Source organism: Bos grunniens, chromosome 20, assembly GCF_055505025.1.
Source record: "Bos grunniens cultivar Pamir isolate PY7600 chromosome 20, Bosgru_T2T1.0, whole genome shotgun sequence".
NCBI lineage: Eukaryota > Metazoa > Chordata > Mammalia > Artiodactyla > Bovidae > Bos > Bos grunniens.
Window position 1 is genome coordinate 29,925,675 of NC_141184.1, and position 23,777 is coordinate 29,949,451.

A 23,777-nucleotide genomic window follows, 5' to 3' on the forward strand; every position below is an offset into this window, starting at 1 on the left:
ACATCCTCCTGCCCATTATGTATATTATGAGCAATAAATTAAAACAGCAACTTGGTTAGATGTGCTAATCTGTGACTAAATATTTAACAAAGGGGCAGAAAAATTTACATTTTGATCTTCAAACACTGGAAAATAAATGCCCTCAATTGTGAGCTTTCCAAATTGGCAAGACTGCAAGGGCAAAACAAAATTTCCATCCGTTTGACTGACCCCTTGAGAGGTGAGCTATTATTAGCAAGCAAGAACTTGCCAGAATCTATCTGGAAAATATGGGACGAAAAGTGATTGAAAGGAAAAGTATGTATTTTCAGCTGGTCAGTGGAGCCATGTCTGAATGAGACAGATGATACAATATTACATATGCATATATAATGTTTATGCCTACACATCATGCATACAATATATCATATAGGTCTATGTATTGAATGATTCATTTTAATTCAGCAGATATTTGTTGAATGGCTGTTGAGTTGGACACTAAGCAGTGCTAGGTTTGGGGAACACAAACAATGAGATCTACATTCTCTTAGCTCCAGGAACTCACAAGTTGGAAATGTGTGAGAAGGATCACCGATTTCTACAACTTCATGCAACCTGACAAAGGTGATATTAGCCACTCGCAGAAAAGAAGCCTTCCTTGAAAAGCTGTTTACCTCTTCAGGAGTTCAGCAGACATAGGAGGTGGGGAGTGTCCTTCTGGCAGAAGAAACAGAATTTACAGGTGAGGAGTGCATGGCTGGGATGCAGGGATTGGGAATGGGTTGGGTAAGGGACAGTAGTGCTTGTGGTTTGAATGATAAGTTCATGTACATATTGACTCATTCAGCAAACTCTCAATGGTGTTGAAGGGGATAGGCGCTGGGTACAGAGGCAGAGGAGACATGGCTTGCCCTGTCATGGCTCATGTGATAGGAAGAGAGTGGTGGAATACAGGATGGTGACTGCGAACCAGGCAGAAACCACCAGTCCTGTTTGATTCTCGATGGATTTTTTTTTTTTTGGTGTTCCAATGATACCTTTCTAGGTAATAGCTGCCATTTCATCGAGCACCTCCCAAATGCTATGCTGAGTCGCTAGCTATCAATATGTTACTGCTGATCCTTACAAAACCCCTGCATGAAGGGTAGTTTTTTTATGTACAGATAGAGAAACTCTGGATGCCCAAGATTGCATTGCTTGTAATCCACGAAGCTTGGATTTGTACAGACATTGATCTCACTGACCCGGTAATTATAAATGTTGAAGAACAGCTGAATTCAAGTACTTCCCCACCCTACACCCTGCCAAATATACCATCTCAAAATGACTTGGGACCACTCTGGCCTCTGAGGCTGTGAGACAGCTCTGCAGAATCCTTGCAGGTGATTTATGTCTGTCTGCTCTTCCAAGAGACCAGAGCTTATTGCCTTGCCGGGCAAAGCTGCAGCGACTCCCTGCCCCACCCATCTGTATCCCCCCAAAGCAAAGATTCCAATTACTGCTCTGCAGAAAATGTCAAAAGCATTACTCAACTATTCATTATCCCAGGTTTTGTAATTTTTCATATGTTTTTACTCTTATCTGCTAGCACTTGAAAAAGACCAGCTTTTTCCTCTTAAGGGAGCTTAATTTGCAGAGCTATGCAGTCTCCCTATTATGTTCTTATCACCCTCTCCCTGTGGTAGGCAGAATGACAAGGATGACAAAAAAAGAACCAAAAAATATTTGAAGGCCTTCCTGAAAATCCACGAGAATGAGGAATCCGAAAAGCCAGAGGCTTCTGTTCCTGGAGTGACCTGGAACAAGGCCGAGGGCGGCGGGCATTAACCGTCACTCATAACTCACTCAGCAAGGACTCTTGGCCCTACTCAACATGACCACCACCCCGGGGCCACGGGACTTTGAGGATTTCTTTGAGTGGTTTAACTGAGGGATTAAGCAGCTCTGAGGTGCCAAGGGGTTCCTCTGAAATTCTTGAAATTCTTATTACGAGTGTTAAATTAACTTTGGTATCCCAAAGACCAGAGGCCAAGGGTGGCTTGGGGTGGCTTAGTCCTTCCCCCGCCACCTCCCGTCTCCTTTGGCCTCTCTGCCCCATTTTTGTATTATACAGCGCATGGCATTTCTCTCAGTGCCGTGTAAAGTGCTGTGCAAAGGCCACTTCCAGTCCCCTAGCTCCCGCTCTTCCACCTAGATGGCGCCCCAAGCCCCGCCATCTGGAAATTCTGAGCTGCCATCTCGCTCCATCCTTTCCTCCCCAGGATACCCAGATTTCCGAAGCCAGCGCCCGGGGGGGCTCCGAATTCACCCGCAGGGACTCTCTGCCGGCAGGAGTGCGGGGCTCGGGGGAATCCCCGCCCACTTGGTCATTCCTGCAGGGGAATCCCCGCCCCCCGTCCCTGTCACTCCAGGAAGGGAGTTCCCGCCCCTCGAATCTACCAGAGGGAGGGAATCCCCGCCCATCCAGGAGGCTCGGCAGAGCCCCAGCGCCGCGCAGCTGGGACAGCCGGGCTAGGAGCGGGCTCTCGGCGCCGGTGCGTGCGGCCCGGGGCAGCGGGGCGCGGGAGGTGGCTGCGGCGGGAACCCGCCGGGCCGGGGACGCGCCGGGCCGGGGGCGCCCGGGATTGCGCCTCCCGTGGTTGCGGGCGAGCCGCGGCGCGGCGGCTCTCGGCAGGCGCGGCAGTGGCACCGGCGGTGGCAGCGGCGGCGGCAGCGGCGTGGGGACCCACCGGGCGGCGCCTGGGTCCGGACGCGCGAGGAGCAGCCTCCGCCGAGCCGCGTGCAGGTGAGGCGACCGTCCCGCTGCGGCCGGGACGTGGGGCTTTGGGTGGGTGGGGGTGGGGGGAGGTGAGGCTTGGTACCCCCGAAACCTCGTGCGCCCAGGAAAGTTTAGTGACAAATCCAGGTGCCGGAATCCCAGCCCCAGGGAGGCGATGAGTAGGGGCGCGGAACCCCGGTCCCACACTGGGCGGTGCAAACTCCGGGTTCATCCGGCCGGGGGCAGGGAGGACGCGGCCGCGGGAAGAGGGCCGGACGGAACGGTCTGGGGACAGCGGGGACAACCCGAGACGCACTGCCGGCCACATTCAGGACAGGGCCTGAAGCCCCTGCCCGGGCGCGCGCCCTGGATCCCCATCCCCCGGCCATCGCCAGGTCTCCTCTCGGGCGGAGGTACTCAGGTGCTCTGGCCTCAGGTTCTGCCTTGGGGATCAAGGCAGCACCTGAGCACCTCCCGCGCCTACTCATCTCTTGCCCCCTTCCTGCCTGGAGAAGAGACACGCGGCGCCAGGGCAGGGCGCGCGAAGAGCAAGGGCATCTTTGGGAGGTACTGGTGTCTGCCAGAGAGATGGGGAACTGCAGTTGGGAAAATCCTGCTGGGCCTTCTCTCCCCCTGAAGTCCAGGTCCTCCGCAAACCTGGCCTTCTTTCTCCTCTTTTCTCTCTCCCTTGCTCTCCAGTGTGTGTTGAGGTTTTAGATCTTTGGGCTGGTTGTCCTCCTGCTGTGCTGAATTGGGTGCGGGAGGGTCTAGGGTCCCTGGCTGGAGTTGCCAGAAGCTTGTCCTCAGCAGCCCTGATCTGTGCCAAGACCTTGATAAGGGGATACTGGAGTGTGAAGAGGACAAGGTCTGGCACAGGCTGGAATGGCAGGCATGAGGGCATTCCACAGCTGCAGACGTGCCCTGGGACTGGAGGTGGAGGAGTGCTGGGGAAAGGAGCAGCTTCTTGCAGCTTGCGCAGGCTCTTGCCTCTTACCATCTGAGCCACCATGGGGTTCCCTGGTGGCTCAGATGGGAAAAAAAAATTCTGCCTGCAATGCGGGAGACCTGGGTTTGATCCCTGGGTCTGGAAGATCCTCTGGAGAAGGGAATGGCATCCCACTCCAGTATTCTTGCCTGGAGAATTCCATGGACAGAGGAGCCAGGCGGTCTACAGTCCGTGGGGTCGCAAAGAGTCAGACATGACTGAGCCTTTCACAGAGGCCAAGCGCTTTGTATGGATATGTTTTTCTTGACACATCATGATGGAGGTGGTTGCAGGAACTCATATTCTGGGTCTGCTTTTACAAGAGCCCCCGCTGGACCTTCCGTGCTGTTGGTCCTTCTCCAGTGAGGCCTCCCCAACTCAGTCTGCTCTGAACTTAGGCTCTAGGGACCTGGTTTTCTACCTACACTAGGGTTAGCTTTTCTGGTCTGTGACTTCTGAGTGGGGGTCGAGTAGGAACCGGCTGGCAGATGTGGTGTAAGACGTCTGCTTTTAGGGGCAGAATAGAGTGTCCCATAACATACCGTTGCCTGGAAGTGGTAGTTTTAGCTTCCTCAATTCCTTCTTCCACTAGAATGGGCCCCAAACCTGCTACTCCACTAATAACCACAGTGTGGGGGCGGTGCGGAGTGCAGAGCCAGATGTAGGAGTAAGGGAGTGGCAGGTGCTGAGAAAGGAAGAATCAGAACCATGTAAAGTACATAAAATGAAAGTGAAGTCCCTCAGTAGTGTTGGACTCTTTGCAACCCCGTGGACTGTAGCCTACCAGGTTCCTCCGTCCGTGGGATTTTCCAGGCAAGAGTACTGGAGTGGGTTGCCATTTCCTTCTCCAGGGGATCTTCCCGACCCAGGGATCGAACACAGGTCTCCCACATTGCGGGCAGATGCTTTACCTTCTGAGCCACCAGGGAAGCCCCATGTAAAGTGCAGAAATGTACTTTAACATAGTTAGGGCTGCCCTGGCTCAGAGGTAAAGAATCCACCTGCAGGGCAGGAGACACACAGGAGATGTGGCTTCAATCCTGGGTCAAGAAGATCCCCTGGAGGAGGGCATGCCAACCCACTCTAGTATTCTTGGCTGGAGAATCCCCATGGACAGAGGAGCCTGGTGGGCTGTGGTCCACGGAGTCACAAAGAGGTGGACATGATTGAAGCAACTGACACTAACATACATAGTTATGAAGTGACTGAATTAACTAACATAGTTAATATGATCCTGGAAAAATACTGAATTCTGCTTTAAATCTCTATCATTGAAATTGATTTTGCAGGCACTGAAGTCAGTTTACTCTTTAAGGAAACACAATAATTTCTCCATTCAGTTCAGCCATTTTTGGAGTACCTGTGGTTTGCTGTGCACAGGGGCTTAGAGGTTCCTGGGGACGTGCGTAGGTGACAGAGGTGCCCTCCTTGCTATCAGAGCTTCAACGTGTCAGGAGATGTGAGATGTACACTGAGAGCTCTATGCAAACCCGTGTCCATGTGTCATGTATAGACAACCTATGTTTATTGGGTGAAGGGATAAAGGGATGATCTAATGAACAAAGTGCCTGAAGAATGATCCTGATGGAACATTTTGGGAGGATGGTGGAGAAATAAACCATTTTGACTGAGGGGATCTGACAAGCTTAATGGAGGAGCTATGTGCTCTAGGAGATTAGTTTGCTCTCTTGCAGGAAGAATTGGGACTGGGGAGAAGTGAGAGGTGAGGAGCTGGGTGAGCTTCTGGTAATAAGACGGGGGGCAGAATATATTGGCGGTCTGAGCTGGTGGGTGGCAGTGGGCTTGGAAGAAAGGAAAGGCTCATCAGTGATGGGCTTGGAGTATGGGCACCACTTAGCCTGGGAGTGAAGAAGAAACAGACCTCACCTGCAGGTGAGGGGCAGAATACACAGTTGGCTGAAGTGGAGGGGTTTAGAGTTTTAACAGTCAGCAAACCAGAAACCTGGAGAAATCCCTTCAGACTTTTCCCTCTCGACTTCTCCCACATTTAATCAGTCGCAAAGGTCTACTGATGGCCTCTACGTGTAAAACCCATCCATGGCTCCCAGGACCCGTGGGACGAAGTCCCAGTCCTCTGCCCATCTTCAGACTTCGCTCCTGCCATGTCCCCCACACGCACACATGCAGTAGTGCTCCTGACCTGTCCTCCTCTCAGCCTGTAGGCTGCTGTCCTGGGTGGTAGCGGGAGACTGAGGTCCTGGAATATCCTTTGTCCCCTGGTCCTCCTGATGAACAGTTCTTATTTTTCAAGATCCAGCTCCAAGTGTGAATTCTCTGCCTCTCCCTCTCCCAGGAGACGTAAAGCAGTCCTGCCTTTGGTCCATCGCTCTACAGAGCCCCCTTTGCATATTCATCATGCTGCCCGGGCCTGTTCCTTTTTTTTGCTTTTGGCCACACTGCATGGCATGTGGGGTCTTAGTTCCCCAACCAGGGATCGAAACTGTGCCCCCTGCTTTGGAAGCATGGAGTCCTAACCACCAGACCATCAGGGAAGTCCTGGACCTGTTTCTTTAGAACCTTATCCTATCCATGCCCAGAAAAGGCCTAGACCAGTCAGTCACCCACCCAATTTGCTCAGGTTGGACAAGGAGAAAGACAGAGTCTACACTCCAGATACTGCCCACCCGCAACTCCATTGCGCCAGCTGATTGTACTGTAGGCTGTTGTCCCAAGCCTGGCTTGAAAGTTCCAGAACTAGTGGGCTGCACAAGGTAACGCAGACTGTGCATGCTCACTGGCCTAGATCATGTGGGCCCAAGTGACTCAGACTATGGTGGGAGGAAGGGGGGGTATTCCTGTTGGAAGGTGGCCCCAGGTTCCTCTTTCTGCATCTTCCACAAGGAGAAATATCCTGAAGAAAACAAACCCACAAAAGGTCAGGAGCAAGCCCAAGGAGAGGCTGAATCCCATTAACAGGACAGACTTGGAGACTTGACAGTTTTTAACCTCTTTCTTCTGCCCTCAGAAATGTGTCCAAACTATCAAGTAGGATGCTCGGCAGGCAGCCTCCTGAGGAGAGTGGGCGGACAGGTGCAGGCAGGAATGTGTAAGAAGGCCAGCGTCTCAGGAGGATGATGGGAATCAGCCATCGACAGAGACTGAGAACAGCATATGTGAGGGGTGTCCATGGTAGCCAGCTTGCAAGGGATGAAGGATGGAGTGGTTGCCAAGACAGTGGAAGTGGGGAGCATAGACGCTGAATCCAGAAGCATGCCAGTTGAAAATAACAGGAGACTAGTTGGAGGAGGTGTTAAGGTTTGAGGTTTAAGGGAAGCTTTATTCAGGAGAGTCCCCAGGCGTGTTTAGTAAACAAAAGAGAAGTGGGAAAGAATGGAGTCAAGAAATGGAGTCTTTGGGAAGGAAGAGGCCAGAAGTGTCAGGAGCAGGTGCAGAGAAAGAGCTGCCATCTGCCTTCCCTGGAAGGTAGGAGGGGAGCAGAGGTGGGGTGAGGTTCTGGAGGCGCCTGCACCGCAGCGAAGGGGAGTGTCAGCCTTGGTAAAAGAGCAGGGATGCCTGCCGACAGCCAGGAGGGCACTGTGTCAGGCTGGGAGCTTGGGGGGCAGGCCACTTTGACAGGGGATGAACCTGGCTCCTGTGCAAAGGCAGCCCAGAGGGAAAGGCCGGAGTGTGGAATTGGGGTCAGAGAACTGGCTGGAACCTCTTACTGGCCAGATGTTTTGAAATTTTGGAGCCGCAGTTTCTTCATGTGCAAAGTTGGTAGAAGAGCTATTTTTCAGGGTTATTCTTAGGAGGAGTAAAAAGAGATACTGAGATATGCTTGTGTCTCAGTGATAACTCCTGGGATGTCTTGGGTCCCAATGAGGGTGTGTTGAGAAATGGATAAACCTCTCGCCAGAGTCAATGACAGCCCAGTTGAATGCAGAGACAGGACTGTTTAGTAGACCCAACAGGAGCTTTCTTTTTCTCTGGATGAAAGATGTTATCATACCCTCTCTGATGCGATGGTGAAGTTGGCAGGGCCCAAACCAGGGGGATCCTGGAGGGTCTTTCCTCTCCTCAGTGGTTTCTGGAAGGGGCAGTACTATCAGATTTGCTAATTCCTGCATTCCGGGAACCTGAGGCCCAGAAAAACAGAGAACTCACCTCATTTCAGTACAACCAGAGCTAGAATCACATGGGGGCTTCCCTGGTGGCTCAGACTTTAAAGAATCTGCCTGCAATGCAGTAGACCTGGGTTTGATGCATGGGTGGGGAAGATCCCCTAGAGAAGGGAATGGCAACCCTTTCCAGTATTCTTGCCTGGAGAATTCCGTGGACAGAGGAGCCTGGTGGGCTGCAGTCCACAGGGTGACAAAGATTTGCACATGACTTAGCGACTAGCAGACTACACAGGGCTAGAATCACAGTCTAAATTGCTCAGTCTGGGAACCATCATCTTTCAATGGCAAGATGCAGGTGAGTGAGGAGGAAGTCACAGTCTGTGTACCCCCTTGGTTTTATTAATGGCTCTTTGTTATACTTAGAAAGATTAGGTAAATATTCTCACTCCTTCATAAGGAGGGGAGGCTAAGGAGCGCTTAACTTGATTTAGGAATTACTCAATAGATGTGTGCCAAATTAAATGATATTTGGGGAAAATGTGCAGAATGTTTTTTAAGGAAAGAGAAGTATAAAAATATGTACTCAGATTATCCTTGATATATTTTTCCAACTGGATAGTCTGTATCTAGATTATGTTGTCAATTAGACTTATGCATAGGTTCCACATAAAATGATAGATCCTTTTATGGCATTTAAAACTTTTCCATCCTTGATCTTTATAATAACCATCTTCTAGAAATGGAAAAAAAGGCTGGTCTTGGGAAAGAATACATTTCCCCCAGGGTTCTGCAGCTCTGGGCAGAGACAGGATTTGAACCAGGTAGGGCATCTGATTTAGATTTGAATGGCCCCTGATTTAAAGAGCTCAGCATTCTATTTACAAATGTGTTCAGGAAAACACTGGGAGCATTTACGGTTTGAGAACTCAATAGTTGAAGAAGCCCTTTGTGGTCTGATAAGGCGGCCGAGTCGAGAGCTGGCTTGTTGAGGCACTAAGTGTGCGGAGAAGACACATTTGTCTTTTAAGTCTTTCCAGCTCTGGGAAGAGGCCTGCCCCTGGCTGGGCCCTCTCTCCAATGCCAATAACGTCTTCGCCTCCCCACATTCTCACTGGGGCTGGGAAACAGTCCCCATTTTGAGAGCCGCTGGCTTTGGGGTGCACGTATTACCTACACAAATACACTGAGTGAATGGTGACTGGTCTCTTGCTGAGACTGGTGACTCGCAGAGAATCAGAAACTTCAGAATTAACTCTCTTTATGAAGCAGTCTGATGAAACCAGCAAGCATGGAACATCTGGCTGATTGAGTTATTCTTAGATTATTTGCTTGTAGGTTTTAAAGTGTTTATGTGGCTCATCGAACACTGTAACATGCAAAGGGGTTTGGAAGAAGCAGGGTTTGGGGAAAAAAGAGGACTCATTTTGCCCACATCCACGTCGCGGCTTTAAATGAAATAATAGCAGAGAGAGAGGGAAAGTTTTGTTGCCTTAAGCAGCCTGAAATGCTTAGCTATCCACATGAGGATTATAAAAAAAAAAACACATACCCTGAAGGATTTGCAAATCCCTGAAGGAACCTAATCTAATCCCTTGCCATCAGGTGGAAGTAAATTTAACACATTGCAGAATGGACCCGTGGCATTTGAGCAGCCTCCTGAAGAGGGGCTTTTGTGATGTATGTGTGGCCCTTAATAGAATGAAGCTCCAGACTGCGGCCCTGGAGGACTTTGGCAGGAGTAGAAGTAGATTTGGATGAGCTACTCATGGTCTCCCTTTTTATCAGCATCTGATACCTCTAGCACTTGGCCTTGCCTGCACTTGACCTTAGCTAACACTGCCACCTTAACTCAATTGTTTGAGTTAAAACACATACACTCTGGCTTCCAAGGGTTCATCATCCTGCTTTGCTAAACATCAAGATGCACAGATGCAGTGCAGAGAAGATTCCTCCCATACTTAAGAGCCTTGAAACCCAAAGCCCTCTCCCAGGCTGAGACCTGCTCACTGCAAGAATACAAGCTCTGCTGGGAGGAGGCTGGGAGGAAGGGTAATTTTGGATCAGGATGTTCTCAGTAGAGGGTGGGGGCACTAGACGGCCTGACGGGGGAGGCCTCTGGGCATCTAGAGGCAGGTAGTGGGAAGAGAGACAGTGCCTGGGAGGCTGGCTCCCTGGGGACCCTGTCTGGCTGCTGTCACCCCTGATGAGCTGCTGGGGATATCTAGGGAGGAAGATGGAATAAACACTGGCTCTTTTGTCCCTTTGAGCAAAGGCTAGTGCTCTGCATGTGTGCATGCATGCATACTAAGTCACTCAGTCATGTCTGACTCTTTGCGACCCTATGGAGCCTGCCAGGCTCCTCTATACTTGGGATTCTCCAGGCAAGAATACTGGAGTGGGTTGCCATGCCCTCCTCCAGGAGATCTGCCCAACCCAGAGATCAAACCCATGTCTCTTTACGTCTCCTGCATTGGCAGGCGAGTTCTTTACCACTAGTGCCACCTGGGAAACCCCCAGTGCTCTGTGAAAGTCGCTCAGTCGTGTCCGACTCTTTGCAACCCCATGGACTATACAGTCCACGGAATTCTCCAGGCCAGAATACTGGAGTGAGTGGGTAGCCTTTCCCTTCCCCAGGGGATCTTCCCAACCCAGGGATCGAACCCAAGTCTCCCTTATTGCAGGCAGATTCTTCATATGCTGAGCCACAAAGGAAACCTAAGAATACTAGAGTGGGTAGCATATCCCTTCTCCAGCGGATCTTCCCAACCCAGCAATAGAACAGGGGTCTCCTGCATTGCAGGCAGATTCTTTCCCAACTGAGCCATCAGGGAAGCCCTCCAGCACTCTGTAGATGCCTTCTAATGAGAACGTGCTTGTCCTATTTATGAAGCTTGGAATGTTGTTGGAATTTCGGTATTCCACAAGACCCTTTCTCTGTTAGCCGTGCTGTCTGGGGTTGGTGTAAACAAGTTTGAACACCCGGTAATGCTCTTACCTCTAAAGAATATTAAGTGGTTCCTGACCCTGCTTATATTTGCAATGCAGGTGATCACATATAATTACAAAATCTCTTCTGGTGTTTGAGCATTTCTTTTTTTACACCCATGAAGATGAGGATGGAGCCAATTTTAATAAAGCCAGATGTCAACAAACTCTTTACATTTTGGCGTGTTGGCCAATGGACACTTATAGAATGTCTGATTTCAGCTGTGTTTCACTTGGATTCCCCAACCCCCCTTTTTGACACAGTGTATTTTATAGAGATTGGGGTAAAACTAGGGTGTGCTATATGGGTCTCTTGGTGAAGAAAATTAACTTCTAAAGCTAACACACCGTGCAAATATTATTACAAAATCACTCAGCGTATAATTTTGGCATCACTTTCCTCAAGTTGTCTGCTGCCCACTCTCCACTCCAGCCCCGCCCTGGTCACCGTTATTCCCAGTATCATTAGGCTGACAGAAGAGACAGCTGTCCCCAGAAAATATGCTCCAAGTGTCCCCATCAGCATGGATTCTCATGAGAGAGCAGGCAGTGAGATGGCTCGGGGGGTGGAAGGTGCCGGAAAGGATTGCATTAACCCCTCTCTGGATCTGCTACTCATCTTTCAAATCTGAGCAGATGTGAGGCTTAGATTTCATTATGGTGATGGCTGGGGAGCAGCGTTCGGGCACGGGCACCCAGGAATCACCCACGGTACCTGAGCACCCTTCTCACCTTCTGGCCCCTCACCTGCTCAGCATCCTGGACACAGTCTATCTCTTGAGGGTCTTGGGAGATGATTGGCCCCTTTCTTCATACTCTTCTGAATCCGCACTCCTCAGTGTTAGTCACTCAGTCGTGTCTGACTCTTTGTGACCCCATAGACTGTGGCCCTCCAGGCTCCTCTGCCTGTGGATTTCCCCGGGCAAGAATATCAGAGTGGGTTGCCATGCCCTCCTCCAGGGGACCTTCCCAACCCAGGGATGGAACCCAGGTCTCCGGTACTGCAGGCGGATTCTTTACCGTCTGAGCCACCAGGGAAGCCCTCAGGATCCAACACAATATTCAGTACATGGGGCTAAATGAACGTTGTTTGAACGTTTCCTAGTTGGCAGGCACAGTTCTAGACACTTTTAAACGTATTAATTCATTTCCTTCTCATAACCATCCGATGAGGTTCATGCTGTTATCATCCCCATGTTTGTTTCCTAAGGCTGCTGTGAGAAATGACCACAAACTTGGTGGCTTAGAACAACAGAAGTTTATTCTCTCATGGTTCTGGGGGTCAGAAGTCTGGAGTCAGGTGTCAGCAGGGCCATGCTCCCTCTGGAGGCTCTCGGGGAGGAGCCTTCTTGGTCTCTTCCGGCTTCTGGGAGCTGTCAGCACCCCTGTGGCGGGTCCACTCCTGTCTCCATCTCTGTTCACATCACCTTCTGCTCTGTGCAATCGTGTTTTCTCTTATGTCTGCATGTCTTTGTCTCACATGTCTCCTATAAGGACACTTGTCATTGGATTTTGGGCCACCTGGATAATTCAGGATGATCTCATCTCAAGATCCTTAATTTAATTATATCTGCAAATAAGGTCATATTCACAGGTACCAGGGCATGAACATGTTTTTTTCAAAGTCACCATTTAACCCACTATGTGCCCTTTTGCAGATGGAGTATTGTGGTTAGCCACATTCTCCAAGGTTACAGGAGTTTGTGGAACCAGGATTTGAGTAGAGCAGTCTGGCTCTAGAGCTTGTGTTCTTGAACTACAGATCTTCCTTGACCTACAATGTGGTAGTGGTGGTTCAGTCATGTCCAACTCTTGCGACCCTATAGACTGTAGTCCACCAGGCTCCTCTGTCCGTGGGATTTCCCAGGCAAGAATACTGGAGTGGCTTGCCATTTCCTTCTCCAGGGATCTTCCCGACCCAGGGATTGAACCCCAGTCTCCCACATTGCAGGTGGATTCTTTACTCACTGAGCTACAAGGGAAGCCCCTGTAATACAAATACGGTTACATATTGTAATACACTCATCATAGTAATATTGTAAATTGTAAATACCATAAGTCAAAAATGTATTCAATGCACCCAACTTACCAAACATCACAGCTTAGCCTAGCATACCTTAAATGTGCTCAGAACACTTGCATTAGCCTAAAGCTGGGCAAATTCATCTAATGCAAACCTATTTTATTTGAAGTGTTGAACACCTCATATAATTTATCGAATCCTGTACTGAAAGTAGAATGGTTACAAGGGTGCAGAATGGTTGTATTGGTTGTTTACCTTGGTGATGGCATGGCTGACTGGGAGCTGCAGCTCACTGCCTCTGCCCAGCATCTCCAGGGAGTGTCATAACAGCTTATCGCTAGCCTAGGAAAAGATTAAAATTCGAAGTGTGGTTTCCACTGACTGGGTATCACTTTTGTACCATCATAAAGTTGAAAACTAAGACCTAAGATCATGGCATCCGGTCCCATCGCTTCATGGCAAATAGATGGGGAAACAGTGGAAACAGTGGCAGACTTTATTTTTTGGGGCTCCAAAATCACTGCAGATCATTGCAGCCATGAAATTAAAAGACAGTTCCTCCTTGGAAGGAAAGTTATGATCAACCTAGATAGCATATTAAAAAGCAGAGACATTACTTTGTCAACAAAAGTCCATCTAGTCAAGGCTATGGTTTTTCCAGTGGTCATGTATGGATGTGAGAGTTGAACAATAAAGAAAGCTGAGCGCCGAAGAATTGATGCTTTTGAACTGTGGTGTTGGAGAAGACTCTTGAGAGTTCCTTGGACTGCAAGGATATCCAACCAGTCCATCCTAAAGGAGATCAGTCCTGGGTGTTCATTGGATGGATTGATGTTGAAGCTGAAACTCCAGTATTTTGGCCACCTGATGCAAAGAGCTGACTCATTTTAAAAGACCCTGATGCTGGGAAAGATTGAAGGCAGGAGGAGAAGGGCACAACAGAGGATGAGAAGGTTCGATGGCATCTCCAACTCAATGGACATGAGTTTGAGTAAACTCAGGGAGTTGGTGATGGACAGGGAGGCCTGGCATGCTGCAGTCCATGGGGTCACAAAGAGTCAGACACGACTAAGCGACTGAACTGAACTGAAAGTTGAAAAATTGTAAGTTGAACCATTATAAGCTGGGGAACCATCTGTCATCCCTGCCTCTCAGTAAATGTGCTCCTCTGATTGTTTATGGTATGAATGGATAGCAGGATGGGTGGATGGGTAAAAAGATGCTGATAATAGTAACTGATCAACACTCTACTTCCCAGCATAATGAGAATTATACCAACATCAACAAATAATCATTTTTTATGCTGTTGCCTCAAACTTGACCTTGGGTCCTTTTCTCTAGTTATTCTCCCTTCTGGGGAGATCTCATCTACCATCTGTGTGATGTTGCCTCCCAAATGTATGTCTCTAGCTCACTGACTTCCAGACCCACATGCTCACTGCCAGCTTGATATCCCCACATGGGTAGAGAATGGGTGGTTCAGACCTAACAGGACTGAAATGGAAGCCTTGAGATTTTTCCTTCAGGCCAGTTCTTCCCTTCGCCCCTCTTAGTAAACAGCACCACCGTCCCCTTGTGGGCTCATTCCCTCAACTAGAAGCCACCCCTTTTTCTTCTGTCTGCCTCACACTCAATAGGTCAGTGTGTGAGTCCTGTGGGCCTTCCCCCAGAATCCACCTCCTGCTCCCACCTTCCACGGCAGTCTCCAACTTGAAGCCGCTGCCCCTTGGGCCCTGGAGCCCTGCTGCCGCGGTCCTCTAACTGGGCCTCCCCAGAAGAGGACTCTTGACCCCTAGTCCTTTCTTCTCAGAGCAGCCAGAAGGGCCTCTCAACACACAAGTCAAGTCAAGTCACTCTGCAGCTTCAGCCAGGGGTTTTCTCATTGCCATTTGAATATAATTCAGGTCCTTTTCTCCCACCTGCCTCTCAGGTGACTTCCTGTGTTCCCACCCAGTGCTCTCACTGTCTATGCCCAGACACACTGTCCTTTTTGGAACAGAGCAGGCTCTATCCCAGAGGAGGGCCTTACCCCTTTCTGGAAGCTTCTTCCTCCAAACCTTCAGAGGCCTTCTTCTCCGCAATCATATAATCTAAAATGGCCCCATCCCCCAGATGCTGTATCATGTTACTCTTGTTTCATTAGAAATAAAGTTTTTCTATTTGCTTATTATTTAATCTCACCTGTTGGGATGTAAATTCCATCAAAGCAGGGACATTGTGCTTTTCGCTGTACCTCCAGTGCTAACAACATTGCCTGGTATACAGTAGGCCCTCAGTAAATAGCTGGTTGTACAAATAAAGCAATTATTATATTCCAGACACTGATCCCAGTTATCCTTATGTTCCAGATGATGAAAAGTAGGCTTAGAAAGTTTAAATTGCTTGCCTGGAGTTGCATATCTGTTAAGAGCTGGAACAAGAATTTGAACCCAAATCTCTCTTGTCTCCTAAGCCCATGTTCTTATCCATTATTCCACCAGGTCTCTGAGAAGCAGGGACTGCCTAGGATCTCTACAAACTCTGAGTTTTCTAATTCATTTTTCTACTCAGAAACCCAGGACACAGATTGTTAAAACACAGGGAGGAAATATACTTACTTAGATTCTCAATATATTATTTCCCTGAAAAGTTGGCCCTGGGGCTTAAGCTTGAGCGGTTAAGAAGTTCATTTCTTTTTTTCTCCACTTAGGAATTTAGGCTCAAGACATTTTCAGATCCATCTGGAGAATTAATGGTTTAAACCCTTTTCCTTGAATGCTTACAGGAAAGGCAGAGATGACCAGGTTGCATCCTGATCCTCTTTGTAGGGAGAATGCAAAGGTGGAATTTGTTTGCCTTCACAAGAAGCCCTGAGATCATCCTCCTCCTGGTCTTCCTTTCATATACCTTTCTGTAGTTTGTTTTTTTCTGTCTCCCTGTCTCCTCCAGTAGATAAAGCCTTAGGATGAGAGCATGGACCCTGGTTTTTGATTGCTTGATAGCAAGACCCTCTGCATTGGGTCTTGCTAAAACACTGGTCTATTTCGCTGTTACCAGTTTTGGGCCAGTCATGGAAGAGGCCAAAGGATGTATTCTTGCCAGGATGTGGGGCTCAGAGGAACTTCTGCCAATCGTGCAGACTGGGAGAAATGAGAAAGCAGCTATTTATTTCCTTCCCTGCTCTTGGACCTCCTTTTAAAAGTAAGTTCCATCTTGAGAATTACATCAGCATCCCGATAAGTAAACATCAGACAAAAAGCTACTCTTTCAGGCAAATCGTAATTGTGAGGATGGCCAAGACCCACAGATGTAGGTTGGGCTTTTATTTGTAGAAAGGACTATAGTGGCTGATGAGTGTATTTGGCAAATATAGCTGCCTTCCTGCAGGGAAGCAGAACTCTAGCCATTTGATACGTCATGCGCTTTGCCACTGCTGTCATGAGTGGGATTTGTTATGGTAACCAGAACTTTGCCCGGAGGGTTGTGCGTGTAAACTGTCACTCATTAGCAGTCTCCTTTATTTTAATCATAAACCAAAGAGGAGCTGCTCACTGTGCTAACAGGCAGATGGGTAGTCACAATGGAGCCCAGGTACAACTGTGTGTGCTCTTTGGAGTGGAATAGCACCACCCACCACAGCTCTCATTTCCATAGGTTGAAATCCATGCTGGAACCTGCACTCTAGGATAGTCGGTCTTATTATTTTTCCTAACTCTTTCTCAACTGCTACTCCCCAGCTTCCTCTTGACCCAGCATGTAAACTTTGCTAACGGTGGTTGAGCAGATAGAATGTAGGTAGCTTCCCATAAAACCACTGAAGACTATGAAAGCTCAGCGGACATTTGAAGGAGGTAATATGGTCAATGATGCTCTGTTCTCTCCTAGAGTTTGTACTTCGTCCTCACTGCTGCAAATCAACTTTTTCCCTCCTTTTTCATACAACAAGTATTTATTTAGTAATACACGTACAGAAAGATATAAACACTTCATATTCAATGCATGGGGGATAAAAATAAATAAAATTCAGGTTGTTAGAATTACCAATCCCATCAAATTATTTAACTAACTTTGGGGGTGGAGGAGAAACAATGGAGACACCATTACTTCAGGAACATGGTGAGCTTCCTGAACCCTGCTTTTGGTGGAGACTTGGAACTGGCTAAGAACCCCTTAGGCATATTTACTCCTGGATATATTTCTGCTGCTGCTGCTAAGTCGCTTCAGTCGTGTCCGACTCTGTGCAACCCCATAGACGGCAGCCCACCAGGCTCCCCCGTCCCTGGGATTCTCTACGGAACACTGGAGTGGGTTGCCATTTCCTTCTCCAATGCAGGAAAGTGAAAAGTGAAAGTGAAGTCGCTCAGTCGTGTCCAACTCTTCGCGACCCCGTGGATTGCAGCCTACCAGGCTCCTCTGTCCATGGGATTTTCCAGGCAAGAGTACTGGAGTGGGGTGCCATCGCCTTCTCTGGGTATATTTCTAGGCCTATGTAAATCTGGGTGATGTTACGTTATGCTCTATCATCTGTGGCTGGGAATATGAACTGCAGTCCAAAGTGAAACCAGAACCACTTCTTGAGTTGATGTCAGCAGTGGGTCAGAAACTAGACTGGAAAGTTCTTCCAGGCAAAGCCACGTCCTGTTTGATGCTGTGACTCAGGCCTGTTGTATATCCTTCATGAAGATTTTTTTAAATGAATGAAACTGGTGTCAGATCAGCATGTCTGAGTGGGGAGAAGAATCTGGAATATATATTTCAGGTCATACCTACAGCTAATCCATGAAGATCCCTGAAGCCTGAAACGGCCCTGCCCTTCAGAAATTTATCACCTAGTAGCAGAGCTAGCAAGTCTGAGGCATGCTAGTTATGATTTACGATGTAGGGGAAGATGAATCTTCTGATGTAAGTGTGTTGAGAGTTATCTTTCCTTCACATTTTTCCAAATGAAAAGACTTCCACTTTATACACTGATCATTTTAGGTGATTTCATGAACATTGCACTTGTACAGCCCTGAGGCATTTCTTCAGTAAATAAGATACAGACCTACTATGTGCTAAACGCTTACATTCTATCAGGGAAGGAAGGCATTCAGTGTGTTTTAAGCTGTGTTCAAGAACATGACCTCCTAGAGAAGTGATTCACCTCCTTGCTGTGCATCCCAAGCTGCTCTTATCAAGGTTGCTAGTGACGTCTACATTGCTAAATCTAAGGGCTAATTCTCAGCCTTCCCCTTGCTCCTTCAAAGCATTTGATGATACATACGGTTCATCCCTGCTTTATCCTTGAAAGACATCCTTTCCTTGGCTCTCTGCATACCATACTGTATAGACCTTCCTCCTCACTCACCAGCCAGCATTCCTTCCCCATCTTCTTGACTGCCTTCTTCTTCTCCCTGATCTCTCACTGCTGAAGGGCCCAGCACTCATTATTTGCACTTGTCTTTTCTTTCTGTGATTACTGTCTGTGGTGTCAGTCATTCTCATGGCTTTAAATACCATCCATCAGCCAAGAATTCACACTACTGTATCTCCATCTCGTGCCACCTGCATATAGTATTACCTACTTGACACCTCTGATAATAGTCATCTCAGACTTTAACGTCTAAAAGTAAGTTTCTGATTCCCATCCCTTCCCCTTCCAGATACTTTGTCTTCAGTTAATCCTTCAACATATACCCAGAATCTGACCGTCCCTCATCGCCTCTCTTCATCCCTGGTTCCTCATCTCTCAAGTGGGCTCTTTTAGGCGCTGCTCAATTTTTACCTCTTCCATTTCACCATATGGCGGAGTCTCAGCAGAACAGCCAAGTGGTTCCAGATTCAAAATACAAATCAGATCAAATTAGTGCTCTGTTCAAACTTCTCAGAGTAAAAGCCAAACTCACTACTTAACCTACCAGGCCCTTCCCTTCCTCCCTGATTCCCTCTCTGCTCAAGCCCCGCACCACCCTGGCACACCTCTGCCTCAGGGTCACCACACCTGCTGTTCCCTCTTTCTGACATGTTCTTCTTTCACATCGCTGACTTGCTGCTTCCTTCAGGTCTCGATTCAAATGTTGCCTTCAGTGAAGTCTTTGTGCCACCCTGCCCCAGCCTGAGATTTCATATCCCCCTTCTCAGCTTTATTTTCTCCTTTGCACCTTGTCAGTTTTTAAACATATATTTTACTGACTCAATTTGCTTTTCTGCCTTCTCTGCACCGCTGCAATGAAAAATTTATGAGGCTATTTTTCTGAAGGGGGGAGCCTATGTGATTCACTCATATCTTCAACAGTGAGAACAAGGCTTGGCATACAGCAGGCACTCAGGAAGCAATCTGTTGAGGGAATGAGGTAGAACCACGGGTATTTTTCATTTAAATATTGATGCCCCTGAGGATTCTGATATAATTGGTGGGATGAGCACCAGCACTGATATTTTCTGAACCCTCCCCGAGTCATTCCGATGTGGAGCTCGGCATAAGTTGTTCATTCTTAGAAAGTCCATTAGTCTCCAGACCTAAATTTCAGGGGATGATTTTAATGAAGTTTGTGCTATGTGTAAAAATTTCATCAGAGCATCTTCTTAGAGGGAATGTAGTGGACATTCATCCCTGCATGACCTTGCTGACTTTCGCCTGGAGGCACAAACCCCCCTCTTGCCGAATTAAGTGTTTTCTGTGTTAATTTCCCCACTGGACTTTTCTCTTTATACTGTCAGCTATTGCCATCCATGTATCTGTGGGTTCTGTGTGTGCAGATTCAGTCCATAGCTGATGGAAAATTCCAGAAAGCTCAAAAAAACAAAACTTGAATTTGTCAGTATATATATTATACTTATAACCATTTACACTGTATTAGGTATTATAAGCAGTCTAGAGATGATTTGGGCTTCCCTGGTGGCTCAGACAGTAAAGAATCTGCCTGCAATCCGGGAGACCTGGGTTTGATCCCTGGGTTGGGAGGATCCCCTGGAGGAAGGCATGGCTACCCACTCCAGTATTCCTGCTTGGGGAATCCCCATGGACCGAGGAGCCTGGTGGGCTACAGTCCATGGGGTCACAAAGAGTCGGACACGACTGAGCAACTAAGTACACAGCACACAGAGACGATTTAAAGTATAAGGAAGAATGTGCATGGGTTACATGCAAATACTATGCCAGTTTATAGAAGGAACTTGAGTATATTCTGATACTGGTATCCTCAGCAATCCTGGAACCACTGCCCCATGAATATATTTGAAAAGTGAGAGGGAATTTGGATCCAGCTTAATTCCTTTTGTCTGCATGGACTATGCATTTTTCACACCCCCACACCCAGAAAGCCCCGCAACCCCTTGCCTAGATTCTGTCCATCATGTAAGACACAGGCTAAGTCTCCTTCCCTCTGAAGAGTGTTTCTCCTCACCCTCCAGCTGGCAGTCTCTCCCAGAACGTCTGGCGCACAGGCTGCCTGGCATGTTCTCTTGGCATCTAGCACATGCTGCCCTGGTTGGTGAGTCTTTAGGTGAAAGTGTCTTTCTTTGGTGTTAGCCCTCCCAGGCTAGGCTGTGAACTCTCTCAGGCTCTTGGCCATACTCTCATCTCTGTATCCCCAGCACTATCCTTTTTAAATGTATCGGCAACTTCCAAGGAGCATTGCCAAGGGGATAGCCTGTCACTCTTGATGTAAGTAGGGACTGTACCCTTCATAAGCACTCTGGCATTTTTCAACTCTGGGTTATGTTGACCTGTGGGCTTTCCAGGTGGCACTAGTGGTAAAGAACCCCCTGCCAATGCAAGAGACAGAAGAGATGTGGGTTCAATCCCTGGATCAGGAAGATCCCTTGGAGGAGTGTTAGTTGCTAAGTCCTGTCCGCCTCTTGCAGCCCCATGGACTGTAGCCCACCAGGCTCCTTTGTCCATGGGATTTTCCAGACAAGAATACTGGAGTGAGTTGCCATTTCCTTCTCCAGGGGATCTTCCTGGCCCAGGGATTGAACCTGGGCCTCCTGCATTGCAAGCAAATTCTTTACCATCTGAGCCACAGGTGCGGTGACCCACTCCAGTATTCTTACCTGGGAAATCCCATGGACAGAAGAGCCTGGTGGGCTATGGTCCATAGGGTTGCAAAGAATTGGGCATGACTGAAGTGACTTAGTGCAGCACAGCACACATTATTGGTCTGTATCTTTCTCATCTCATAACCAAATACGTAGCTTGTAAGATTTAGAATCTAGGATCACAGTACCCTGGTTGAAAATGACATACCCAAGAAAGCTCAGATATAATCGCATTTGCCTTTATTTTCAAAATCAGATTCAAGGAAATAAATTTAAGCTAGCTTTTGGGAACTGCTGGCTGGCAGCTCTGAGACAAGGCAAAGGATGGCACCGTGTGGAGCCCTTCTCTCTCTGTTTGAAATGGTGACTTTTCTATTAGAGCCTCATTCTCAGGCTAACATTCTTCATTTCAGCAGGCTGGGAGATCAGGTAACCGGATCTATGTGAGTAGAAGGAAGGTTTAGAAACTAAGGTCTTAACCTTTGTGGCCTTTTGAAGCCCTAGGATTGGGGGAAAGTGATGTCATGGTGAGACAGGAAATGTTATAAAGCTGTAAAATGTCATAAAGTGATTTCCATCTGGTATTAGGTGTATAAGACACAGCAAAAAAAAAAAAGGGCATTGTGTTTTTATCCAGTGGGGATAAGGTTACTAGATTGGTACATCATGGGAAAAGTGTTGACATAACGAATCTGGACTTTTCAACAAGGTGTTTGGATGGTCCCTTGTGATATCTTTGTGGGCAAGATGGAGGAACATGGACTGGACAGTTGCATGATGTGGTGATTTGTAGCTGACTGGCTAAATGCCCGTGCAAAGAGGTTGATGGATTGATGTCCATCCAGAGAGAGGGCTCTAGCAGTGAGAGTCTGACACAGTTCTGCCATTGGATTTATCCTGCTGCTGTTCAATGTTTTTATCGATGACTTGAATAAAGGTGCAGATGACACATTTATCCCATTTGCTCATGACCCAGATCCCAGAAGCACAGTGACCTCGTTTCACACCGGAATCAGAATCTAAAGTGACATATAGGATAGGCCACCTTTTGCAAGATCAGCCAAGGGCTCAAGTGAAGGTCCTTCACTGTGGTCTGAAAAGCCAACTGCATTTATTACAGGACAGTCAGGAATCTGCTGTAATAACGATCTTTTTGTAAAAGATTTAGGCAGTTTGTTTGACTGGATGGTCAGTGTGCATCAAAACTCTGATGTGACTATTAAATAAATGTAAATCCCAGATGGGGTCAGAAACAGTGTGGACCCTCTGCTCTGGTCCCACACATCTAGACTATTGTGCACCGTTCTGGGCAGCACGTGATGTAAAGTGACATATTCAGAAGCAAGGGTCCAAGATTCGAAAGTTGGTGAGAGAGATTTTCAGGAAAGATGATGGTGCCTTCCAAGTCCTTTCCCTTTAATCCCATGCCCCTGTGGACCATCGCCTCACACACTCCTTTCCCAATACTCTAAACTCTCCAACTCCTTTCCTTTTGCTGTCCTCACCACCCCAAATCCTCGCACCAAATAAGTTCAATCACTGTCAGTTCCTGCCCCTGTGTCCTGATTGCTGAGAATTTCTGAGAAAGAGAAAAAAAACCACTATCTGTTTTGATTGGCGCAGCTGTGGGATAAAGGCCTCTGAACTCATCGTCCTCCTAGGCCAGCAGGCAGGTGGACAGTCTCACAGGACCCCCATCAGCCTTCCCTGCCGTTCCCCCCACTGCCTGGACTACCCCTCCCCCTCAAACTCCTACCTAGAGACCTTCTCTCTCCCTTCAAGCTGGGGACCTTAATGTTTTCTTCACAGAGAGAATCCATGAAAATTCCCTCAGTCTTGCTCCCTCACTTACAATCTGTCCACCTCCGACCTGTGCGCTTTCCTTCTTGCCTGAGAGAATTTCCCTCCTTTTATTGAACATTTCCCTCAGATTCAGCTTAACGATCATGCTTAATCAGCCTACTCTTTCCCCTCTGTCTTTACCCTCCCCCTGCCTAAAAGCCTTTCCTCTCTGCCATGTGCAAACCTCACCCCTCTTTAATTAAGTCCTCTCTGCCTTTATATCCTTAACGGTCAAATTATCTGAAGATTTGGTCTGTGTTGGCTGTTTTCACTTCTTTCAGCTCTCATTGATCCCTCAATGGACCATGCAATCTGGTTTCCATTCCCGACGCTCCGTTGAAAGTCCCTGGTGACAGTTGATGGGCCTCTACATCCAGATCCAGTGGAGAGGTTTCAGTGCTTCAGTTGTTTGGCCAGCATCTCCTTTATGAAGCACTGTTCTCCAGCGTCTCTGCTCCCACTCCTTTCGTGGATTCTTCCTGCCTCTTTAATGGACGCCTGGTCTTACTCTTCTCGCTGAGCTGCTCTCCACGGAGTGCTTTCACTTATTCTTGCACCAACTTTGATTCCCCCTTCCTTTTTGGTTGGTTTGTACTTCACCTCTTAGGCAGCGATGTTCTCATTCCTCCTCTGGGCAGTTTCAGCCCCATTTTCCATTTCTACACATCCACTTTCACCCCCTGTCTACACTTCCCTCCAAATCTGTGCCTCCAGCCTCCAGCCTCCTCCTGAGCTCCATGTCCAGTGCCTACTACTGATCTCGGGTGGCCTCGGCCTGCAATGGTGTGGAGCAGGGCTTGGGTTCCCAATGAGAGATTGAGGCTGAGTCATGAGGGTGAGCACCAGATCCTAGCCACCAGACCAGTGTTAAATGACAAGGGCCCTGGCCCTTCGGCTTTGCAGAAAAGAATTCCCACAAAAAAGTTCCTCTTATTCAGAGGAAAAAGAGTACAGCTTGTGTGGATCGACACATGGCCAGACTGGGGGACGAGTCCCTCAGTCACCCCCTCATGGCAGTTTAAATCACGTGTATAGGGCATTTCTTCTGGGTTTCCTTTGGCCAATCATTTTGATTTGCCTGGTTCGCCATCCATATTTGGTATATCTCAGGGTCCTTCTATGTAT

General features: G+C 48.1%; 1 protein-coding gene across 8 annotated transcripts in view; it reads left to right on the top strand.

Moving 5' to 3' along the window:
• The first annotated feature begins 2,455 nt into the window (after positions 1–2,455).
• The window catches only part of PDZD2 (PDZ domain containing 2), a 404,529-nt gene continuing 383,207 nt past the window's right edge, over positions 2,456–23,777 (top strand). For 6 of the 8 annotated variants that reach the window (XM_086361282.1, XM_086361285.1, XM_086361283.1 and 3 more), the window contains exon 1: positions 2,456–2,764. The gene's annotated coding sequence lies outside the window, so the exon portion shown is untranslated. The remainder of the gene's footprint in view (positions 2,765–23,777) is intronic. The other 2 variants (XM_086361281.1, XM_086361280.1) reach the window with 1 other exon arrangement.